Source organism: Dermochelys coriacea, chromosome 19 (genome assembly GCF_009764565.3).
Source record: "Dermochelys coriacea isolate rDerCor1 chromosome 19, rDerCor1.pri.v4, whole genome shotgun sequence".
Taxonomy (NCBI): domain Eukaryota; kingdom Metazoa; phylum Chordata; order Testudines; family Dermochelyidae; genus Dermochelys; species Dermochelys coriacea.
Genome location: NC_050086.2, coordinates 16,807,848 through 16,820,490, shown reverse-complemented (window position 1 = coordinate 16,820,490; position 12,643 = coordinate 16,807,848). Strand labels below are relative to the sequence as shown.

The 12,643-nt window shown below is 43.2% G+C and overlaps 1 protein-coding gene across 7 annotated transcripts in view; it reads right to left on the bottom strand.

Moving 5' to 3' along the window:
* The window catches only part of HIVEP3 (HIVEP zinc finger 3), a 425,423-nt gene that overhangs the window by 98,692 nt on the left and 314,088 nt on the right, over nt 1-12,643 (bottom strand). For 5 of the 7 annotated variants that reach the window (XM_043506206.1, XM_043506207.1, XM_043506209.1 and 2 more), the window contains one exon: nt 7,008-7,072. The gene's annotated coding sequence lies outside the window, so the exon portion shown is untranslated. Of the gene's footprint in view, nt 1-3,392; nt 3,496-7,007; nt 7,073-12,643 lie in introns of all 7 variants that reach the window. The other 2 variants (XM_043506210.1, XM_043506213.1) reach the window with 1 other exon arrangement.

Genomic DNA, 12,643 nt, shown 5'->3' with positions numbered 1-12,643 from the left:
TTTTAATCATATGCATAGAGGTTACAGATTTCTCCCATCTGCAATATCCTTATCTAGAGCATATTCTGAATATGGGGGCTGCAATTTTCAAACCTGAGTGCCTACATTTAGTCACCAAAATAAAAAGTCTGATTTTCATTTCAGAGGTACTGAACACCCATAACTCCAACAGAAGAAAGTGGGAGCTCAGCACTTCTGAAAATCAGGTGAATTGGGTATATAGGGCAACCCACTTACAGTGAACTTGCATATGAGACTCTGTTAACCTGTTGTGCCAGTCAACAAACAAAAGCTTTTAAGGAGAATAGGCGAGCTTCTCAGAGGGATGGAGTGGAAGACGGCCAGTGCCTTGTGAGAAACAGGGATTGTGTCTCTTAAGAAGGAACAATTGGCAAATACAATGTTGTGACACACTGTACCTCAAAATAATACCCTTTAACAACCATACTTGCCACTTTTATATGGGGTTATGATATATTTTGTATAAAGTATGCCTTGTGTGGTATCATTTGAAAAGTCATAATTTGCTGAACATTGTTGTCCTGTTAAAATTTGTGCATCAACATTGTATATGGAGATATGAGATTTTGCGATAGGTTTGTTCTTGAAACATATTGTGAGTCTGGGAAACACTCACAGACTAACCCCTCAAAAGTAACAAAGGACAGTAAACAAAGGCTTTGAATGTCAAGCTATACATATATAGAAGGGTCAAGCAAGAATTTGCAATTCATATGAAGGAGTGATTGTATGGCAGGTAGCCAGTCAGAATGCCTAACCCCATGACACAGCAAGGATTGTTCCAGTACGAGGAGTTGGGGTATAAGAAGGGAGAACACACTACACCCAAATTACCTCTCCTCCCCTCACCTCTACTCACAGAGCAAGATCGTTTGAAAGACAAAGAAGCATCACTGAATTAGAAGAATGGTCCCAGGCTGTAAGGGGAGCCAGTCTGCAAACTAAGAACTATGAACTGCAAACTGCCTGCAGCATCTGGTGTGATGAGAAAGTTGCTTGCTTCAAATTGTACTTATCCTGGTAAAGTTTAGGAATTAGATTGTAATTTTATCATTTTATTTCCTTTTGTAGCCAATTCTGACTTTTTATGCCTGTATCACTTATAATCACTTAAAATCTATCTTTCCATATGTGACATTATCTGATTGGAATATAACCATGCAATCATTGTTGCTACCACTGTTATATAATTACAACAAATCTTATACAAAGTGTGATGCATTGTCAGAAAGAGTTAAGCATCCTGCAGGATAAATGACCCAGATCCAATCTTTAGAGACATGTTAGAAAAGTATGCAAATGGTAATTAGGGCCATTCCATGGCAGATAGGCTAGAACTTTGAAATGCGAACCTATATTGTTAGAAGTTAGAGGTGATATTAATTGTATGTTTATATACATATCTTGTTAGAGGTTAACAATGTAGTCAAACAGTCCCTGTCTATACTGTATTCTGTTAATTAAGAGATCAAAAGGAAATATTAACATTTAAATTAACTGTAGATATAGTGATATCAGTGTATTCATCTCTCTTTGAAATTACAGTAAATCACCTGTGAGTGGTAGAAAATAGGCAATTGCCTTATGTTAATCCATGTACCTAATTACTGGTGATGCTTAGGAAATAGGTCTACTTCAGAGGCTCTATGATTGCCTATTCGCCTACGGACTTCAAGCTGTCAAAAGAAGGCCTGAAACTATATAAAAACCTTTGGGTCCTGACCCTTTTTATCTCAGATCTGCTTGGTGCTTCATGCAGTGAAGCTTAAGTCATAAGACTGAGATTTCCAGTCCTATCTGCATCACCCTGAATATGAACATTGGACTATAAATTATGGACTAATCTTGAAAGAACTCTTTGCAACTACAAAGCTCATCATCTCTACTATGAATCTGATCTCAGAACTGTACTCATGCCTGTATGTATTCTGATCTTTTAACCAATACTCTCTCTCTTTTCTTTTTTAATAAATTTTAGTTTAGTTAATAAGAATTGGCTGTAAGCACGTATTTGGGTAAAATCTGGAATATTAATTGACCTGGGAGGTAATGTGTCCAATCCTTTGGGATTGGTAGAACTTTCTTATATGATGAATAAGATTTTCAGTGATCCTCATCATATTTGACTTGGGTGTGGGGTGGAGGCCTGAGGCTGGGTGGCTTTAAGGGAATTGTGTTGTTGGCTTCTGGGTAACCAGCAAGGTATTATAGAAGCTGTTTTCTGCTGGCTTGGTAAATCTAAATATTGGAATATCCATCAGGTTTGGGGATTGTCTGCCCCATTCTTTGCAGTTCACCTTAATTGAGTAACCTCAGTGCGGCTCCCCTGGGATCCCAGTTCACACCATAGTTAATAAACTTGTTTTAATATTTTATCTCAACCAGTGTGTTTTTAGTTGAAGTGTCTGGGGGAATCCCTACTCAGGATAACAAAGGTTGTGGCATGATAATTTGCTTTGATGAAATGACAAACTAATTAATGAGCTTACACTTATCAAGAGGATCTTGAATAGTGTAACATACACATTTCTGGGGTGCAAGGCTGGGGCTGGGAGATCTGCAGGTGTCCCAGTTCCTGAGTGGCTGGGAGAGTATTCATGTAACTTTGCTGGGTGTGCCTTTGCATGCTGATGGCTGTGTGTGAGCCTCAACGTTAAACACTGGAGTAAATTGCCTAGGGAGGTTGTAGAATCTCCATCATTGGAGACTTTTAAGAGCAGGTTAGACAAACACCTGTCAGGGATGGTCTAGATAATACTTAGTCCTGCCATGAGCGCAGGGGACTGGTCTAGATGACCTTTCAAGGTCCCTTCCAGTCCTATGATTCTATGAAGAGGGTTCAATTGATTTAATAAAACATCTTAATCAAAATGCTGCTACTTAAGAGTTTGATCCTGGCCAGATGGAATGTGTTGGTACGTGAGCATGAGGAAATGGTGCTGAGCTGGATGAGGAATACAAGGAATCCCCATCCTGTGTTACAGAGAGTACTGCTCCACAGTCCCCAATTCACTACTGGAAATAACAGCAGTGAGGCTCAACAGGGGAACATGTTGCCTAGCTGATGGTTGTGTTTGACCATCCCATTTTCTCTGTGAGTGAGGCCCTGTCTCAACTAGAAAACAAAGGTGTTATTTTAAACACCTGCCAGCTACCATTTTTAATTAATGGAGTTGAAAAATGTGGCAGCATCCTAGCATTCAACACAACCAGCTGGAAAGGATCAAACACTATCCACACTAACTGCTAGCACATTTTTAAACACCGCTTAAAGCGCATTAGCTAGCACATTTAAACAAAATCAAAATACATTTCTTTCTAGTGTAGACAGGATCTTTGTGAACCTGCACTCAAAGGAACTTGAGACTTACTTCCTTTTGTCTACACGTGGATTCTGCTCAGTGCTCACGTTTGTCCTGGAGCTTCATGCTCTTCCACTATCTGCTGAGCAGCTCGCGGACTTGCAACAGCAATCTAAAGAGGATGCCTTATTTTATTAACAAGTTGGTTGCTAAAAGGAGCAATTCATTATTGTTTTGAAACCTTCTTTTTAAACGATCCTGGCTCCCAGCAAACGTCTGACTAACACCAGCTAGGACCAGTCAGCTTGAGGCAGAACACTCATCATTTTTGGTAGCACTGTTGATTAACCACATGTCCTTGTCACGCTTGTCACAATCTTAAGAAGTACCCTGCTCTGGGGTCATTTCTAGACTTACACCAGTGCATTGTCATTTCGACACAGCTGCCCCTCTCTGATGCCCTCATGCCAGCAGTAGTCTGTGGAATAGAACATTAATTTAGCCACCAGCTTCTCGTCGTATTTACATTTACGGTGCACAGATGGATCATGGGAGTGTGAAAGGAGAATGTGGGATATGACAGACCCAAGTCCCCAGATTCCAATGAAGAGAATCAACTTCAGTAGCATTTCTCTGTTTTAGTTAACATTCTGCATCATGAACATGGTGCTACAAGATTACAAAATGTCCTGTAAATGATGTGATAGTGTTACTTTTTGTTTAAAATCAGTGCTCTTTGCTCAGTACACCAGTAAGATAAGACAGAAGTGGTCTGGCATTTCTTTTCTTACTACTTTAGTTTGCTGGAAATGGATCTAAGCAGAGACTTTTTAAGAAAGCTGTGAGCTCTCTCTCTCTCTTTCTCTCTCTCTCTCTCTCTCTCTCACACACACACAAGCTCAAAGCCATGCATTAAAAACTGCCAGCTACAGCACTTTGCGATAGACCAGAAAGAAGTCTGTATTTTGCTTTCTCCTATGGCCTCCATGATCACAACTCTGTGGACAATGACACCTTTATGATTTGTGGGAGGGCTTTGAGATGATTCATTGTGTCAACCCAAATACGATCTCTAGCCGTCTCCAATGAAGAAGTAGATCCCAGCTGTTTCTGCTGGGATCTTTGCATGGCAGTTAACATTTAAAAAAAACCCAATCAAGTGACAACTCATCAAGTGTGGGCATTCTGGAGAAATTCAATATACTTTCTTTTTCTTCAGTTACTGAATGACTGTATCCAAAGTAGTTGGCAATGTTAACCGAACAAAAAAGTTCTAAAACCAATCCCCTCACCCCAGAATTATAATTTTCCAGGGAAAGTACAATAAATAAAGGAGCAAGAATAAATTAAACAAATATCATTAACCTAAAAGTAGGGGGCAAGGTTTTCCCCTGAGTCTGAACTCTGCTTGGCACAGGATAAAGTAGTGTGTGGGGTGCCTCTCAGGAACTGGTTTTGGTTGTCTGACCCTCCATTCCCTAGCTCTGAGATAAGTTAGAGCAGCTGAGGAGCTGCTCTACGTTATGCCAGTAGAGAAGAAATGCAGTAGAGTTCTGTTCCCCCCGTGTTCTCTTCTTCTGCCAACATGGCACTTATGCTGGAGGAGAAAAGGAGGTGGCTGGTGCAGGAGATGGATATGCTGACTCTGACAACTTAACACCAGCGGAGAATTCCCATACACAAGGGAAATTCTCCACTGGCCACTTCTGGCCAGAATTTGGCTGCTTTGCACCCCCTGAGCAATGCAAAGTGGCCACAGTGGAAGAGGGAATCAGGCCAGATTAATATTCTTGATTAGTCCCTTCTTCAAATTGCTGTCCCAAGCTCTTTCCATTCTCCAACATATACTGTCCATCTCCATGCCATTTTCTTTTTTATCCTGATCTTGCTGTACTATTCAATCTGTTTTATATTAATTTTCTCCCCTCTCTTTCTTTGAAAAGCAGCCCCTCTTTTCCTCGCAGTCTTTTGTATTCACCCCAAACTCTCTGTTCACCCCTCTGCTTTCTCCTGTGGTACATGGTCTATTCCCCTTCACTCCCTTTCGATTTCCTAACACTACTGCAAAGCAGAACACTGTGTTACCACCATATCAACAGATCTTTAAGAAGATTTTGATCTGATGATACCTACATTTTAGCTACCTTTGAATGTCTCTGGGGAAATACAAAAGACATTCAAGCTAGGGGTTTTGGTTGGTTATTTTTATTCGTTTCCAGTATCTGAAAAATGCCTGGCTGCATTAGAACTTTGTATCTCCCTAGATAGGTTTACTCGACCCAAAAACTGGTATATTTGAAGAGAAATCGGCTGCTTCATTAGCAGTGGCAAACACAAAGGGTAACATTCTGTCCTCACTGAAGTCAATACCAAAATTCCCACTGACTTCAATCGGACCAAAATTCCACCCAGATTTTTTTTTACAAAATACTTATAAATGCTTTTTTAAACAATCTCATGTATTGTTTGCATCCTACATTCCTGCATGTGCTGGAACTCAACCCTGTGCAGCGGGCCAGTCACAAGGTCCATAAACCACTAAAAACTCATCCAATCCTTCAAAATAGGGCTTAAGCAGGACTTGAGTCATGCCTATGCCCAGTGCTTGGCCCCAGCACAGGGGAGAATGTCATTTTATGTGTGTACTGCAACACACAGACAAGGTGCTTGCTATGTCACTTGGGGTGAGACCCATAGCATGAGGAGTGCTACAGGCTGTAACTCACAGCTGACTTGTGATCGGGATGGGAATTTCATTAAAAGTATCTTTAAAGGAGCCAGACCATTTTCTGCCAAGTTTGAGGATTTTTGTTTTGTTTTATTTTTGTTTTGGGAGGGTTTTTTTGTCCCCAAGTTTGTTTTGAAAAAGCGATTCTTGAAAACTTGCAACCTGTGTTGTTTTATAAATTGTTTTCAGTTTAAACTGAAAGCCCTGATGAAACTTCTTCATTAAAGTGACAAAACTTTGCTTTCAGGAACACCCCTAGAGAAGTAATTATTTTCTCATACATTAGGGTGTGTTTCAATTAGAACAAGATCCATCCTGCTTAGTCTGAAGTTCTTCCAGTGGAAACTCTGCCTCTGCTATATGTATTCTCACTGAGGAATCATAACAAACAATCTTTGGTTCTGAATGAAGTTCATAGGAGGTCAATGAGTTCTTTCCCCCTATATAACAAAATATACTGCAAGAGATCTTGTCTCTTTTTTTCCTGTGAAATATGGTAAGATATTTCCACACAAAAGCAATATACAATCTATGAACAAAGCATATGGAGTTGTAAGTACAGTACTCTCTGCTTCCTGTATTGTATGTTCCTGATAACTAGTTCTTGCACATGGGTTTGAGTGACAGAAGATATTCTGCCATAGACTTTCAAAGAGAAATATTTGTGACCAAGAGGGAATTATAATGTAACCAGTGATCTGCGTGAGCATTAGCACAGCTTTGGTCATTATTTTTGGTAACTGGACTCAATAATATAAGTTAAACAAGCTAACGTGATGTTGAATTAGTTATGTTCTTGATAAGCTTATCTTGCAAATATCTCTAGAAATATTGGAGCAACGAGCTAAAGCAACTAACCAAATAGAAAAACAAGTCCTACTGTTTCAGTATGAAGGGCAGAATATATATTCTACTTATACCCACTTTAAATCATTAAAACAAAACAGATTACTTACAGAAGAACTGATTTTCTTTAATTTTGATGGGGTGCCTCCTTTTTTTGCTCAGGGTTTAATTCAGTCTGAAAAACAACACCACACTGTGATTATTAAATGAATATATTAATATGCCATCTCAGCAGTGTCAGCACAGGACTGACACAGATGCCCTGATGGGGCAGTTTGCCTGGTAACAGAAAGAGCACACAAACCCAGTCCCAACACGTGGAGGAGTCCTTCGCGGCTTGGTTAACCTCACTCGGCAGGTTCACCAAGATGGTGACATGCATGTTCATGACGAAGCACATCCCCAGGGTTATCCTTTCTTCCGGCGTGACAGCATGCAGGAAATCACAGGCTTGTTTACGTCAGCCACGTAAGCATCAGGCAGAGCACAGCTCTAGGTGGGTGCAGCAGAGCTGAGAGGAGCCTCAAAATTCAGATCTGGATTTCAACAATTCAGATCAAAGGTTCAGATTCCACAGCTCTTCCCCTAAACTGCTTAGATTGGGGTAGGAGGGGTTGTTTGAGCCCTTCTTGGGCTCTGAGTAAATTAAGTGGAGTCCATTTCCAGGTGCCAAATGTGCTCTGCATTCAAATATAGAGATGTTTTCTTCCTAACTACCAGCACTAAAAATTCCCTCTGGAATTTGAGGTTCATTTCAGTCCTCACCAATAAATACATTCAGACCTCACAGACACCTGAGCAAATCCACTGCCATGGATGGCAGGTGAACCACCAGCTTGGGGAGGCCAGCCAGGCCTGCCCCTCCTGCCAGAGGCCTCTCCTCTCCCACCCCCTTCTCCTGCCAGAGCCCAGAGCCTCCTCCCTCCCCGTGGCCACCAGCCCCTCCACCCCCCACCCCAGCCCCCAAGCACCGGGCAGGTGGATAGTGCGCAGCCCCCTGAGTGCCAGACAGGCAGGTGGGCGGTGTGCACCCCCCATCCCCAAGTGCTGGGCAGACCATGTGGCCCCCAGCCTCAGCGCCCTCAGCCCCTCCCCAAGAACAGGGTGGGCAGCCCCAGCACTTGCAGCCTCCCCCACAGCACCAGACAGTATGGCCCCAGCATCTGGGGGGCCCCCCAGTACTGGGTGGCCCCAGCCACCCCAAGTCCCAGCCGCAGGCCTGATGTGGCCGCCCTACCCTCAACCCACTTCCCAGCTGGAAGATGAGCAGCCTTCCTGGGCTGGAGTCAAGGGGGAAGGGCAAGCAGGAGGGGGCCTGGGGGCGGAGCATGGGCTGGGCCATGCTGGGCTGTTTGGGGAGGCAAAGCCTCCCGCAGCCTCTCATGCCCACTGCCCTCAAATTGTGCCATCAGTTGTACTGCACAACCAATTGTCTTCAAGAGAGTGGAATTTCCTCCTGCAACTGGAGTTTCATTTATACAATTCTAAACTATGCCCGAGTCAGAATGGGATATACGGCCCTCTCCCAGAGTTGTGTTGGTTCTGTTAATAACATTTTTTTTGGCAAGCAACACACAGTGCTCACACAGCTCTAAGAACTGATTTTTCACTTCGCTGGCAGTGTAGTGACAAAACGTCATCCGATCATACTGCAGCTGTGATACTGGGCCACCATGAGGCAGTTGTCCCTAGCCTACAATATAGCACATTGGCCCATCACCCGTTGTGCTGTTGAATAGAATGTCTGAGGATAGAAACTTAGCTTATTTAATTTATTTATTTATATTTAAATTTCCAGCTAAATTACAATAGATGCTAATGAAGACAATGCCTGATGAGGATTTTATGAATCCTTGAATAAGGATCAATGCATACAAGTGCTGCACTGACTTCTCCCACACTGTTCTACCAATGCACATTAATCTGGACCTCCAGATATTCCATTCCCCCCACAAACATCCTGCTCTGCTAATGCAGTGCATACCAGATATGCACTTCCCTGATATTTCATTCCTTAGTTCTCCAACCATGCTGCCAATGCTCAGTCCTCAAATGCTAAGGCTTGACATTCCCTTTTGTGGGCGAAATTTGCACTTACAAAATTTGCAATCACATTTTTGCGCTCTTGAAACGACCTGTGGGAGCAAGCCAGAGGACTTTGCACCTGCAGTCAGGTAGTTAGACTTGTGAGTAGTTAGGAAGAGTTAGCGCTCACCAAAGGGGTGGCCACTCTAGAAATGTGGCCCTAAAGATCCTTTTGTATCTGTGGATCTAGGTTAGGAGCCTAGTTCCACACAACATAGCCAGGGAGGTCCCAAGGATACTCTGAAACCCCTAACAGTATGAGATAAAAATCTAACAAACCAACTTCAAAAGTGATTTATAAAATCAACACATAGCTGTATGAAACGGGTTCTCATTTTGCAGCTCAGAACTTTAACACTGGAGTTTTGGTTATATCACCAGTAAAAATGAGTTTGGTGGTTTACATAGTACTCTTTTAAACACACATTAAAATCAACACAAAATCTGTCCTGATCAGCACTCTATTGACATGATTTGCAGAGCCTCAACTCTGCTCATGGCTGAGCGGCATCAACAGCATTGAGAGGCAGGAGAGGGAGCGCTGGACTGAAATAGCAGGATGTGTCTGATCAGGTTGACAGTCTCCCAGCATTTATTCTCATACTGGAAATCCACAAAACAGAGGCTGAACAATAAAATGAACTCAGCACAGCAAATAAATGACTTTGAATATTCCTCCAATTTACAAATTAATTTAAACACTTTTTGTTAACACATGATTCTAGTCGACAGAGGGTCGCTTTTTTAAAAGTCAAAATGTAAAGACAGCATCAACTGTTGCAACAAGTGTACCTTCAAGGAGCTCCCACATTTTTATAAATAAATAAAACTTTATACCACATTTTAATTCTTAAATAATGGCCCACAAACAATACTGCACAGACATTGTGACTTGCATCTACTGTGCCTCAGTTTACCAAATCCTGAAAATAAAAATCACAGCTCTAGTACTCTCACATACTGTGCCATAGCAAAGGAATGCCATTTACTTCCTTACATAGTGGCTTTTCTGCTAAAGAGTTCAAAGCACCAGATAAATATTAATGATGAAGCTCCACAGCAGACTCTCTTGTGCAGCTAACTATCCTTGTCCCTATTTTACAGACACGGAGCGATTGGGCCCAAGTTTACACAGCGAGTCGGGGGAAAGTGAACATCAGCACTTAGAACTCACTGCACTGTGCTTTAACCATGAGACCTTGCTCCCTCCATGTCTGACTGCTAATGACAACGCTACTTGCATAGCACAAGCCACTGGCTTTTTAGCTTGCATTCTCAGTCTAGGCTACAGATATCCTAAGGCCATTAACCGAATGCTTACCCTTCTTAATGGAGCCACACACATTTATAAAGAGTATCTACTATTCACAGGCAGCTATTCACTTAAAAGTCCAGAAGCGAATTATTATGTAGACTAAATTGAATGTCATACTGAACCAAGTGGCCTCCTTTCACCTGAAGTTTGAGGTCACAGGAGAACGGTATTTTTTCCACCTTCACCCTTTGCAAACTGAAGACTCATGGGAGCCCTGAGCATCGGAAGTATGCAGCAGGAACAGGTGTGGTGCTACAGTGGCTGAGTGTGTTAGTCTTTCACCTTTGGAAATACAAGTCCAAGCCTTGGTTATATCACAAGTAAAAATAAGTTTGGTGAGTCACCCCAAAATCTGGCCCAGATCAGCACCCGGTGGACATGACTTGTAATGCCTCAGGCTATGTCTACCCTTGCAGAGTTTTTGCACTGTCAGTTTCAACCGTGATAGTGAACCGGTGAAAGAAAAGCGCTGGTTTGCGTACTCACTTACTTCCACAGGTGTCAGAGAGTGTTCACCTTTGCAGCACTTCCATCCCTGATGAGAGCAGTGCACTGAGGGCAGCTATCCCACAGTGCAGCTCTCTCCACTCTGACAATAGGTCTTGTGGGAAGGCGGGGGGGGGGGGGTGATGGTGTTTGCGGGGCACCCTGGGTCCCTGCACAGCCCCCACTCCCCAAACACTGATCAGCTCCAGGAGCTCAGCTTTGCTCAAAGCAGGGGATCATTTGCTCCATGGAGCAGCCACCATCACCTGGCCAGATGATATATGAGCACTTGCCAAGAAAACAGGAAGGGGAGTTTCAAAGTTCCTGGGGCTTTACAGGGGGAGGAGTGGACGTCTGTTTACCTGGAGGATAAAGTAGTGTGTGGGGTGCCTCTCAGAGCTGCTGGCCAGAGTGGTCACCTAGGCACTGTGGGATATCCTGCGGAGGCTAAAAGCTCTGTAAACAGGAAGAATGTGTCTTCACTTGCACATCACTGCAAAAGTATCACTGGTAAGAACCGTACACCTCTCGTGGAGGTGGTTTCCTTTTTGCAGTGTTGTTGGCAAGCATAGACACTTCCATAGTTTTCGTGCAAAAAAAGGGACTTTTTCTGCTTTAAATGGCAAGTGTAGACATGCTCTGAGTAACGCTCAAGACTTAGCAGCATCAACAGCACTGGGAGGCAGCAAGGTGGGGCTGGGGGGGTCCAGGACTGAAACAGCAGGTGTTTCTGATCAGGTTGACAGCTCATTGATAATGCCGAGTGCGGCACATACATGGCCCATGCTTCCAATCACGCTTAATTTTGATCTAAGTTCTATACTTCTGCAGCACCTAAACTTGGAATGGTTTATGGAGTTTGAGATACATTGCTCCAGGTATTGCCAGACTCTGTAATTTGTGTCTGCAGAGGTTACCAATAGAAAAAGGGCTGGGGCAATATGATGTATATTTTTGTGTCTTGCTCATAGAGGCGATCTCTGAGCTGCCTGGGCCCACAAGTTGCTTTTTTCTGCAAACTATTATTTTTCACTTGGTAGGTAACAACTGTGCTCAGTGTTATACATGGCATAAAAGTAGCTTACAGCCTAAGGCCAGGTCTACACTATAAACTCACATCAGTATAACTATGTCGCTCAGGGGTGTGAAAAGTCCACCCGCTGACCGATGCAGTTACACTGACCTAACCCATGGCATAGACAGTGCAGCGTCAGCAAGAGGGCTTCTCCTGTCGACATAGCTACCACCGCTCGTGGAGGTGGATTAATTACACCGATTCCTGTCGGGACAGTAGCGTCTTCGCGGAAGCGCTACAGCAGCACAGCTGCACTGGGGCAGTATTGTAAGTGTAGACACGCCCTTAGAGAGAGACCAAGTTAAGGTGGGATGCACTGAGAGACCATGGGGAGGCAGCTGTTAATGAGAGAAGTTAGGGGTGGGATCGGGTGCTGCAGTGGGGAGGGCATACAACATATAATGTTTGTGTGCCTCACAGAAGTAATGATGGAGGAAAGGTTTCAGAATAGCAGCCCTGTTAGTCTGTATCCGCAAAAAGAAGAGGAGTACTTGTGGCACCTTAGAGACTAACACATTTATTAATTATGTGGCTAATCACATTAGCCACCCCATCAGGGGCTCATTCACCTGCACATCTACCAATGTGATATATGCCATCATGTGCCAGCAATGCCCCTCTGCCATGTACATTGGCCAAACTGGACAGTCTCTACGTAAAAGAATAAATGGACACAAATCTGACATCAGGAATCATAACATTCAAAAACCGGTAGGAGAACACTTCAACCTTTTTGGCCACTCAGTAAAAGACTTAAGGGTGGCAATTTTGCAACAGAAAAGCTT